The sequence below is a fragment of the Orcinus orca genome, chromosome 15 (assembly GCF_937001465.1).
Source record: "Orcinus orca chromosome 15, mOrcOrc1.1, whole genome shotgun sequence".
Classification (NCBI taxonomy): domain Eukaryota; kingdom Metazoa; phylum Chordata; class Mammalia; order Artiodactyla; family Delphinidae; genus Orcinus; species Orcinus orca.
In genome coordinates, this window is record NC_064573.1 from 53,622,462 (window position 1) to 53,635,128 (window position 12,667).

At 37.9% G+C, this 12,667-nt stretch overlaps 1 pseudogene; it reads right to left on the reverse strand.

Moving 5' to 3' along the window:
• Positions 1-3,781: 3,781 nt before the first annotated feature.
• On the reverse strand, positions 3,782-5,082 carry LOC101280500 (hsc70-interacting protein-like; annotated as a pseudogene).
• Positions 5,083-12,667: the final 7,585 nt, after the last annotated feature.

Genomic DNA, 12,667 nt, shown 5'->3' on the forward strand with positions numbered 1-12,667 from the left:
ATTTGGAAACAATTTTGAGGGATTCACAGACCCCTTAAGCCAATCCTCTGGATTTATTATTATTATTTTTTCCCTAGAGTTTTAACACAGTCCAGCTTAAGCACCCTGGAAGAAGAGCTTGGACACCTTTTTCAGAAATAAAGTTTTTTTTTTTTTGAAAAAATGTTTCTTATAACACAAATACAGAAAGGTACCATTAAACAGATTTATAATTTAACAAATTCTTATAAACCAAAAAACCTTAAGAATTCAAGAACCCACTTCAAGAACCCCACTCACAAACCCTCAACGCAACTCTTCCTAATCACCAGTTCCACTCTCTACCCGAAATGAGGATACTATCCGCACTTTATTGGAATCACTTTCTTGCTTCTGTAAAAATGGTTTTATCATCCAAGTGTGCATCCTAAAACATTGTTTCACTTTTCAACACATATTTGGGTTGTCTCATTTTTCTTTCATCTTTCTTATCTTTTCCTCTTAAAATTAGTTATTTTGGAAAATCAGGTGGTTTTAACTGTAGTTTCCTGGAGTATGAATGTTGCTGATTTGATAGTCATGGTATGTTTCACATGTCCTCTGTATTTCCTATAACTTCGTAGTTAAATCTAAAGACTTGATTAGATTCCTTTTCTTCCTTCCTTCCTTTTTTTAAAATAAGTTAATAGGTGGTGGTATTTTCCTTTATTAGGACATTACCTCTCTTTTGGGATGTTAGTAACCATTGGTATTTGATGGCTGGGTCCATTAATTCACTGGGGATTAGAAACTATGACATTTTCATTCCATCACTTTGACTTCATTTATTTGTTGGAATATTTTCATAAAAATGTTTCCCTTCATCAACTATTTTCTTATAAAGTGGTACAGTTATTATAAAAAAGCTTAGATATATATACATATCATCTTTTCAAGATAATTAATTGGATCCCTATCACTCTTAAAACAGCTTTTTTCTTTAAATTTGAAACAAATTCATAAGCTTAAATATATCTACTGTTTCAATCTCTTCCAATTAATATCCTCATTGGAGTTTAAATTATCTCAATTAATTTGTCAGAACTTCTTTAAGTTGGCTCCTAGGTCATTTCAACATGACTTTCGTAAACTTCAGTAGCTTTCTTTCTGACATGAAAGACGGTTTTAGCTCACTTTTTTTGTTAACATCTTTATTGGAGTATAATTGCTTTACAATGGTGTGTTAGTTTCTGCTTTATAACAAACTGAATCGGCTATACATATACATATATCCCCATATCTCCTCCCTTTTGCATCCCCCTCCCATCCTCCCTATCCCACCCCTTAGGTGGTCACAAAGTACTGAGCTGATCTCCCTGTGCTATGCAGCTGCTTCCCACTAGCTATCTGTTTTACATTTGGTAGTGTATATATGTCCATGCCGCTCTCTCACTTCGTCACAGCTTACCCTTCCCCCTCACCATGTCTTCAAGTCCATTCTCTATGTCTGCGGTTTTATTCCTGTCCTGCCCCTAGGTTCTTCAGAAACATTTTTATTTTTTTTTAAGATTCCATATGTATGTGTTAGCATACAGTACTTGTTTTTCTCTTTCTGACTTACTTCACTCTGTATGATAGACTTTAGGTCCATCCACCTCACTACAAATAACTCAATTTCGTTTCTCTTTATGGCTGAGTAATATTCCATTGTATATATGGACCACATCTTCTTTATCCATTCATCTGTCGATGGACACTTAGGTTACTTCCATGTCCTGGCTATTGTAAATAGAGCTGCAATGAACACTGTGGTACATGACTCTTTTGGAATTCTGGTTTTCTCAGGGTACATGCCCAGTAGTGGGATTGCTGGGTCATATGGTAGTTCTATTTTTAGATTTTTAAGGAACCTCCATACTGTTCTCCATAGTGGCTCTATCAATTTACATTCCCACCAACAGTGCAAGAGGGTTCCCTTTTCTCCACACCCTCTCCAGCATTTATTGTTTGTAGATTTTTTTGATGATGGTCATTCTGACTGGTGTGTGGTGATATCTCATTGTAGTTTTGATTTGCATTTCTCTAATGATTAGTGATGTTGAGCATCCTTTCATGTGTTTGTTGGCAATCTGTATATCTTCTTTGGAGAAATGTCTATTTAGGTCTTCTGCCCATTTTTGGATTGGATTGTTTGTTTTTTTAATATTGAGCTGCATGAGCTGCTTGTAAATTTTGGAGATGAACCTTTCGTCAGTTGCTTCATTTGCAAATATTTTTTCCCATTCTGAGGGTTGTCTTTTCATTTTGTTTATGGTTTCCTTTGCTGTGCAAAAGCTTTGAAGTTTCATTAGGTCCCATTTGTTTATTTTTATTTCCATTTCTCTAGGAGGTGGGTCAAAAAGGATCCAGCTGTGATTTATGTCATAGAGTGTTCTGCCTATGTTTTCCTCTAAGAGTTTTATAGTGTCTGGCCTTACATTTAGGTCTTTAATCCATTTTGAGTTTATTTTTGTGTATGGTGTTAGGGAGTGTTCTAATTTCAATCTTTTACATGTAGCTGTCCAGTTTTCCCAGCACCACTTACTGAAGAGGCTGTCTTTTTTCCATTGGATATTCTTGCCTCCTGTATCAAAAATAAGGTGACCATATGTGCATGGGTTTATCTCTGGGCTTTCTATCCTGTTCCATTGATCTATATTTCTGTTTTTGTGCCAGTGTCATACTGTCTTGATTATTGTAGCTTTGTAGTATAGTCTGAAGTCAGGGAGCCTGATTCCTCCAGCTCCATTTTTCTTTCTCAAGATTGCTTTGGCTCTTTGGGATCTTTTGTGTTTCCATACAAATTGTGAAATTTTTGTTCTAGTTCTGTGATAAATTCCATTGGTAACTTGATAAGGATTGCATTGAATCTGTAGATCGCTTTGGGTAGTAGAGTCATTTTCCCAATGTTGATTCTTCCAATCCGAGAACATGGTATATATCTCCATCTGTTTGTATCATCTTTAATTCTTTCATCAGTGTCTTATAGTTTTCTGCATACAGGTCTTTTGTCTCCTTAGGTAGGTTTTTTTTTCCCCCTATGTTGCAATATGAAGCATTTATTTTAGATAACAGAGAAAAACAGAGCTAAGTAATCCAGTTTTACTGCAGCACTATAAAAATCATCCCTTCACCACAGTGTAAGATTTAAGTGCATCTGCACAAGGGTACAATTATATAAAATGTAGTAAGATTACTGCTGCCCTGACAAGTACTTCCAGTCCCTACGCAGGTCCTACTGCAATACTGGTGGCCCCAATAGTTTCATGGAAGCAAGTCATTAAAAATAAATAAATAAAGCAATTAAAAAGACAAATCAACATGCCTCAGTGACCATATATCGAACTCAAACTTTATATATTTAAATGTTACATTTTCCTCCCACTAATAAATCTTTATTTCACTCAAACTTGAACAATAAATCTTCCATACTGAAGTATCTTCCTTGCCTAATTAATTCAAAGGAAAAAACCAAAATGATTAGTAAAGAAAGATGTAGCGATTAACACACCCTTTTAATTTGTTTTAAATATTTTTAAGTTTTAAAAATTGTTTAAAATTTTTAATTTCTAGTAAGAAAACAATATCTGAATGAATACCCTAATGGCAAACCACTGTAAAATGTTTCAGCTGCATTTGGGGCAGAGGGGTAGAGATTATCTTCAAAGCACCCCAGCTTTCTTCATGAGAAGGCCAGAGGTACACTGGTTTGTATTATTGCAACATCCATTAGGTGATCTAAGTTGCTTTTCCTTCAGCAGGGGCTTTATTTGTCAGAAGGGCATTATGCTTTACCTCCAAATTTGCCCGACAATTTACTGATAAGATTCATAACCTTTGGGTTGTTCTGATATATTGACATAGTTCCCGGGTTCTGAGCCACATCCTGGAAGGCCACTATAACTTCTGGATCCTGTATAACCATACAAGTACCTCTGGATCGCTAAGAATTTCATTGAGCCCAGGCATTCCTGCCATTCCAGGCATGCTCCCTCCCATTCCAGGCATTCCTCCAAGAAAATTACCAGGCATTCTGCCAGGAAAGCCACCTGGAAAAGAGCCATACTGATCCCCTGATTGTCGTCTGGCTTCTTCCTCCCTCGGAGCTCTCTCATGTTCTTCCCCAGCCTTCTTGACCCTTTCTATTCTTTCTTTGATCTCTCGCTCTTCATATATTCGCTCATACTTTCTCCTGTGTTCAGCAATTTTCTGGGCCCTTGGTTGAACTTCTTTCAACATTGCACTAGTATCTTCATCATAATCCAACTTACAGCCATGGGCAAGATCATGGGCAGCTTCTTCCCAATGGCCCAAAAGTCTGTGTGCTTTCCCTCGCCACTTGTATGGCTAAGCAGAATCAGGATTTATTTCAATAGCTGTGTCACAGTCTCGGAAGGCAGCATTGGGCTTCTGTAATTTGATGAAGACACTTGATCTCTTGGCATACAGAATGGCCAAACGAGGATTTCGCTTGATTGCATCTGTGAACAAGTCAATGGCTTTCTGTAGTTCACCATCATTTAGGGCATCAGTGGAAGACACTTTTTTATCATTTGCCTGATCCATCATCTCCTCAGTTATCTCTACATTTTCATCTCCCATTTCTTAAGGGGCATCAGGGTCTGGTTCAGTCACACCTTCATTGTTAATTTCTAGATCACTTTCCTCACTTGATGGTTCGTCTGTCTTTGTTTTCCTCCTCCTTTTTACCGTTTTTTCTTCCTTGGTATTTTCTTCCAATTTAGTTTTATGAGTAACAGGTGGTATTTTACCCGCCATGCTCTCCACCCACTCCCTCAGGAAGCACATTTCCTCGGTGTGCAGAACACTTGGATCCTGCTTGCACATTTTCACGAAGGCTCGAAGCTCACTCACTTTGAGGGTGTCTATGATCTGGAGGCAGCGGGAGGCAGCAGGAGGTGGCAGGCGCGGCGGAGGCTGAGGCCCAATCCCAGGCCCAGGTGCTAGCTCAGCATGACAGCATAGAGGGGGCGGCTGCTGTGAGGCAGAACAGACTAGAACCTCCCTGGCCGCTGACTCTGCCCACCCAACGGTCTCGTGACCCTGGGTCCTTCTCCCATTCATTCCTACTTTCTGCCGCTTTCCTGCACACTGGCTAGAATCTTCTAAAAGTGTGGCTGTTCATGCTGTTGCTTGCCTCTCCATGCACACCTCTCTATGCACGCATTCTTATATTCACTCAGAACCAGTGCTCTCCTTAGGTAGATTTATTCCTAGGTATTTTATTCTTTTTGTTGCAATGGTAAATCGGAGTGTTTCCTTAATTTCTCTTTCCGATTTTTTGTCATTAGTGCATAGGAATGCAAGAGATTTCTGTGCATTAATTTTGTATCCTGCTACTTTACCAAAATCATTGATTAGCTCTAGTAGTTTTCTGGTAGCATATTTAGGATTCTCTATGTATAGTATGTCATCTGCAAACAGTGACAGCTTTACTTCTTTTCTGATTTGGATTCCTTTTATTTCTTTTTCTTCTCTGATTGCTGTGGCTAAAACTTCCAAAACTATGTTGAATAATAGTGGTGAGAGTGGGCAACCTTGTCTTGTTCCTGATCTTAGTTTTCACCATTGAGAACGATGTTGGCTGTGGGTTTGTCATATATGGCCTTTATTATGTTGAGGTAAGTTCCCTCTATGCCTACTTTCTGGAGGGTTTTTATCATAAATGGGTGTTGAATTGTGTCAAAAGTTTTTTCTGCATCTATTGAGATGATCATATGGTTTTTCTCCTTCAGTTTGTTAATATGGTTTATCACACTGCTTGATTTGTGTATATTGAAGAATCCTTGTATTCCTGGTATAAAACCCACTTGATCATGGTGTATTATCCTTTTAATGTACTGTTTGCTAGTATTTTGTTGAGGATTTTTACATCTATGTTCATCAGTGATATTGGCCTGTAGTTTTCTTTTTTTGTGACATCTTTTTCTGCTTTTGGTATCAGGGTGATGGTGGCCTCTTAGAATGAGTTTGGGAAAGTTCCTCCCTCTCCTATATTCTGGAAGAGTTTGAGAAGGATAGGTGTTAACTTTTCTCTAAATGTTTGATAGAATTTGCCTGTGAAGCCATCTGGTCCTGGACTTTTGTTTGTTGGAAGATTTTTAATCACAGTCTCAATTTCAGTGCTTGTGATTGGTCTGTTTGTATTTTCTGTTTATTCCTGGTTCCGTTTCAGAAGGTTGTACTTTTCTAAGAATTTGTCCATTTCTTCCAGGTTGTCTATTTTATTGGCATATAGTTGCTTGTAGTAATCTCTCATGATCCTTTGTATTTCTGCAGTGTCAGTTGTTACTTCTCCTTTTTCATTTCTAATTCTATTGATTTGAGTCTTCTCCCTTTTTTTCTTGATGAGTCTGGCGAATGGTTTATCAATTCTGTTTATCTTCTCAAAGAACCAGCTTTTAGTTTTATTGATCTTTGCTATTGTTTCCTTCATTTCTTTTTCATTTATTTCTGATCTGATCTTTATGATTCCTTTCCTTCTGCTAACTTTGGGGGTTTTTTGTTCTTCTTTCCTTAATTGCTTTAGGTGTAAGGTTAGATTGTTTATTTGAGATGTTCCTTGTTTCTAGAGGTAGGATTGTATTGCTATAAACTTCCCTCTTAGAACTGCTTTTGCTGCATCCCAGAGGTTTTGGGTCATTGTGTTTTCTTTGTCATTTGTTTCTCGGTATTTTTTGATTTCCTCTTTGATTTCTTCAGTGATCTCTTGGTTATTTAGTAGTGTATTGTTTAGCCTCCATGTGTTTGTATTTTTTACAGATTTTTTCCTGTAACTGATATCTAGTCTCATAGCGTTGTGGTCAGAAAAGATACTTGATACAATTTCAATTTTCTTAAATTTACCAAGGCTTGATTTGTGACCCAAGATATGATTTATCCTGGAAAATGTTCCATGAGCGCTTGAGAAGAAAGTGTATTCTGTTGTTTTTGGATGGAATGTCCTATAAATATCAATTAAGTCCACCTTGTTTAATTTACCATTTAAAGCTTATGTTTGTTTATTTTCTATTTTTTTATTTTCATTTTGGATGATCTGTCCATTGGTGAAAGTGGGGTGTTAAAGTCCCCTACTATGATTGTGTTACTGTCTATTTCCCCTTTTATGGCTGTTAGCATTTGCCTTATGTATTGAGTTGCTCCTATGTTGGGTGCATAAATATTTAAAATAGTTAATCTTCTCTTGGATTGATCCCTTGATCATTATGTACTGTCCTCTTTTTCTCTTGTAATAGTCTTTATTTTAAAGTCTATTTTGTCTGATATGAGAATTGCTACTTCAGCTTTCTTTTATTTCCATTTGCATGGAATATCTTTTTCCATCCCCTCACTTTCAGTCTGTATGTGTCCCTAGGTCTGAAGTGGGTATCTTGTAGACAGCATATATACGGGTCTTGTTTTTGTATCCATTCAGCCAGTCTATGTCTTTTGGTTGGAGCTTTTAGTCCATTTGTGTTTAAGGTAATTATTGATATGTATGTTCCTATTACCATTTTCTCAAGTGTTTTGAGTTTGTTATTGTAGGTCTTTTCCTTCTCTTGTGTTTCCTGCCTAGAGAAGTTCCTTTAGCATTTGTTGTAAAGTTGGTTTGGTGGTGCTGAATTCTCTTAGCTTCTGCTTGTCTCTAAAGGTTTTAATTTCTCCGTTGAGTCTCAACAATATCCTTGCTGGGTAGAGTAATCTTGGTTGTAGGTTTTTCCCTTTCCTGTCATAGGACACTTTAAATATGTCCTGCCACTCCCTTCTGGCTTGCAGAGTTTCTGCTGAGAGATCAGCAGTTAATCTTTTGGGGATTTCCTTGTTATTTGCTGTTTTATGCTTGATGCTTTTAATATTTTTTCTTTGTATTTAATTATTGATAGTTTGATTAATATGTTTCTTGGCATGTTTCTCCTTGTACATATGCTGTATGGGACTCCCTGTGCTTCCTGGACTGATTGACTATTTCCTTTCTCGTATTAGGTAAGTTTTCAACTATAATTTCTTCAAATATTTTCTCAGCCCCTTTCTTTTTCTCCTCTTCTTCTGGGACCCCTATAATTCTTATGTTGGTGCATTTAATATTGTCCCAGAGGTATCTGAGACTGTCCTCAATTCTTTTCATCCTTTTTTCTTTATTCTGCTCTGCAGTAGTTATTTCCCTATTTTATCTTCCACGTCGCTTATTTGTTTTTCTGCCTCAGTTATTCTGCTATTGATTCCTTCTAGAGAAGTTTTAATTTCATTTATTGTGGTGTTCATCATTGTTTGTTTGCTCGTTAGTTCTTCTAGGTCCTTCTTAAACATTTTCGTATTTTCTCCATTCTATTTCCAAGATTTTGGATCATCTTTACTATCATTACTCTGAATTCTTTATCAGGTAGACTGCCTATTTCCTCTTCATTTGTTTGGTCTGGTGGGGGTTTACCTTGCTCTTTCATCTGCTGTGTGTTTCTCTGTCTTCTCATTTTGCTTAACTTACTGTTTTTGGGGTCTCCTTTTGCAGGCTGCAAGTTCGTAGTTCCTGTTGTTTTTGGTGTCTGCCCCCAGTGGGTTGTGTAGGCTTCCTGGTGGAGGGGACTGGTGCCTGTGTTCTGGTGGATGAAGTGGATCTTGTCTTTCTGGTGGGCAGAACTGCGTCCAGTGGTGCTTTTTCGGGTGTCTGTGACCTTATTATAATTTTAGCCAGGCTCTCTGCTAATGTGTGGGGTTGTGTTCCTGTCTTGCTAGTTGTTTGGCATAGTTTGTCCAGCACTGTAGCTTGCTGGTCATTGAGTGGAGCTGGGTCTTAGTGTTGAGATGGAGGTATCTGGGAGAGCTTTCACTGTTTGATATTACATGGAGCCGGGAGGTCTCTCCTGGACCAATGTCCTGAATCAGCTCTCCCACCTCAAAGGCACAGGCCTGACAGCTGGCTGGAGCCCCAAAACCCTGTCAGCCACATGCCTCAGAAGAAAAGGGAGGAAAAAAAGAAAGAAAGAAAATAAATAAATAAAATAATTAAAATAAAAAATTTAAAAATTATTAAAAATAAAAAAAATAAAAAGTAAGAAAAAAATTTAAAAAAGAAAGAAAGAAGAGCACAACCAAACCAAACAACAAATCCGGCAATAACAAGTGCTAAAAACTATACTAAAGCAAACAAACAAAAAAGAAAATGGACAGACAGAACCCTAAGAAAAATGGTAAAAGCAAAACTATACAGACAAAATCAGACAAAGAAGCATACACATACACACTCACAAAAAGAGAAAAAAAAGTATATATCTATATATAAAAAATAAAAAAGAGAGCAACCAAATCAATAAAAAAATCTACCAGTGATAATGAACTCTAATTACTAAACTAAGATAAACATAGAACCAGAAACAAATTAGATGCAGAAAGGAAACCCCAAGTCTACAGTTGTTCCCAAAGTCCACTGCCTCAATTTTGGAATGATTCATTGTCTATTCAGGTATTCCAGAGACTCAGGGCACATTAGGTTGCTTGTGGAGATTTTAGCCTTGCTCCTGAGGCTGCTGGGAGAAATTTGCCTTTCTCTTCTTTGTTCACACAGCTCCTGGGGTTCAGCTTTGGATTTGGCCCCGCCTCTCGGTGTAGGTCACCTGAGGGTGTGTATTCTTCCCTCAGACTGGATGGTGTTAAAGGAGCAGCTTATTCGGGGGCTCTGGCTCACTCAGGCTGAGGGGGAGGGAGGGGTACGAAATGTGGGGTGAGCTTGTGGCGACAGAGGCCGGTGTGATGTTGCAACAGCCTGTGGCGTGCCATTTTTTCTCCTAGGGAAGTTGTCCCTGGTTCACGGGACCCTGTCTGTGGCGGGCTGCACAGGCTCTCGGGAGGGGAGGTGTGGATAGTGACCTGTGCTTGCTCACAGGCTTCTTGGTGGCTGCAGCAGCAGCCTTAGCGTCTCATGTCCGTCTCTGGTGTCTGCGCTGATAGCAATGGCTCGCGCCTATCTCTGGAGCTCATTTAGGCGGCGCTCTGAATCCCCTCTCCTCGCACACCCCGAAACAATGGTCTCTTGCCTCTTAGGCAGTTCCAGGCTTTTTCCCGGACTCTCTCCCGTCTAGCTGTGGTCCACTAGCCCCCTTCAGGCTGTTTTCACGCAGCCAACCCCAGTCCTCTCCCTGGAATCTGACCTCCGAAGCCCGAGCCTCAGCTCCCAGCCCCCACCCGTCCAGTGGGTGAGCAGACAAGCCTCTCGGGCTGGTGAGTGCTGGTCGGCACCTCTGTGCGGGAATCTCTCTACTTTGCCCTCTGCACCCCTATTGCTGTGCTGTCCCCTGTGGCTCCGAAGCTTTCCCCCTGCGACCCCCACTTCTCTGCCAGTGAAGGGGCTCCCTATTGTGTGGAAACTTTCCCTCCTTCACTGCTCTCTCCTAGAGGTGCAGGCCCTGTCTGTATTTTTTTCTTTTTTTCGTTTTTCTTTTGCCGTACCCAGGTACGTGGGGAGTTTCTTACCTTTTGGGAAGTCTGAGGTCTTCTGCCAGCATTCATTAGGTATTCTGTAGGAGTTGTTCCACATGTAGATGTGTTTCTGATGTATTTGTGAGGAAGAAGTTGATCTCCGTGCCTTACTCCTCCACCATCTTGAAGGTCTATATCTTAGCTCATTTTCTTTATCACTTTTCTGTTTCTATTTCATTGATTTTTATGCTTACTTTTGTTCTTGCCTTCCTTTAGATTAAATTTGCTTATCTTTTTCTTATTTCTTAAATTGAAGCATAGATCATTGATTAGAGAAAATTCTTTTTTTTAAATATAAGCATTAATCCCATAAATTTCCCTCTAAGCAGTTTAGCTAAAACTAACAAAATTTGATATAATGTGTCCTTATTTTCACTCAATTTACATGTATTAAGATTTCCTGTTTTCGGTGATTAGCTGTGTGACGTTTGACAAATGTAGACAGTTGTATAATCACCACCACGATAGAGATTTACAATAGTTACTTCACCCCCATAAAGGTCGCATGCTCTTTATTATACAAATCCTCCTAACATCTCCATCCCCTCTCAAGAATTGGTCTTATGATTGTACGCTTGCAAGAATGTCAAATAAATGGAATTATACAACATGTGCCCTTTTGAATCCAGCTTCTTTCACTTACCAGGATGCATTTTAGATTCACCCACGTTGTGTTGACCAGTTGTTTTTCCTTTTTACTGCTGAGCAGTGTAACATTATAAGGATGTGCCAGTTTGTCAATCCATTCTCTTGTTGAGGGACGTTTGGGGTTTTCTCCTGTTTTGGCTATTGTAAGTGTTCATAAATAGAGGTTTATATTTTTATTATACTTGGGAGTAGAGTTTCTGGGTCACATGATAAGTATAGATTTGCTTTTTAGGAGGTTGCTCTGCATCCTCAACAACACTTGATATTGTAGGGGGTTTTTAAAACCGTTTTAATAGATATTTAATGGTATCTAATTATGGTTTCATTCACATTTCTTTAGTGACTAGTGATGTTGAGTATATTATCACAGGCTTATTTGCTGAAACACTTGTTCAAATTTTGTCCATTTTTTGGTGGTTGTTTTCTTATTAAAATTTGAGAATTTTTTGTTAATATATTTGAGATATATCTTTTATCAGATATGTGATTTAAAATATTTTCTACCAGTATGTGACTTTCCTTTTCATTTTATTAACAGTGCCTTTTGAAGAACAGATATTAATTTTGATGAAGTCTATCAGTTTTTCTTTAATGAACCATTCTTTTGATGTCATGTCTATGAAATATTTGCCTTAACTAAAGTAATAGAGATTTTCTCCCATGTTTTATTCTAGAAATGTTACAGTTTGGGGTTTTGCATTTGTTTTGCACACATTTTCTTAGCAAGAGTAGTAGGAGAAGGGGGAATTTAAATTGAAGATATTATAAAATAACACATGCTTTGTGAAAAGACTGAATTCTATGGTATCTGTTATAGACAGTGCATCCTCAAATCATGCCATGTAGAAATATTATATGTTATAATATAAATAAGCTTTTAATTTTGTCAGTATTTGTTAAGATTATTTAAAAGAAAAATAGTGTCAAAACATAATACTGTCCTAGGGCTTGTCTTTCCTCCTGCTTGGCAATATATTTATTTTGGACAGCTGATAATTTTAGTACAAATAAATTTGTTTTGATTTTCAGTGACTATATAATAATACCTAGATTAAATAACTCTCATTTTGATGAACTTTGAGGTTCTTCTTTTTTTTTTGCTATTGCAAATGGTTTTATGTAGTTTTGTCTATTTCTGTGACTGTATCCCTAGGATAGATTTCTCCAAGTGAAATTGCTGGATCAAAGACTATGTAGAGTCCATACACAAATTTCCCAGTTTTTTCCTGTATTATCTTTTAAGGCTCTTTCTTTTTGATCCAAGACTCAAAGTTCACAATTGAATTTAATTTTCTGTCTCTTTTGCCTCTTTTTAAAGTGAACTTGAATATTTAAAGAGCCCAAGCCATTCAGTTCATAGAATGTCACACATTCTGGAATTGTTTGCCAGTTTCCTCATGATCTAATACTGGATAAACATTTCTTACAATAATGCTACATAAGTGATGTATTCTTCTTGATGTCTTATATCAGGAGGTACATAAATGTTAGGTTATCCCACTGTTGGTGACCTTACTTTTGTTACACTTGGGTTACAATGATGACTGTCAGA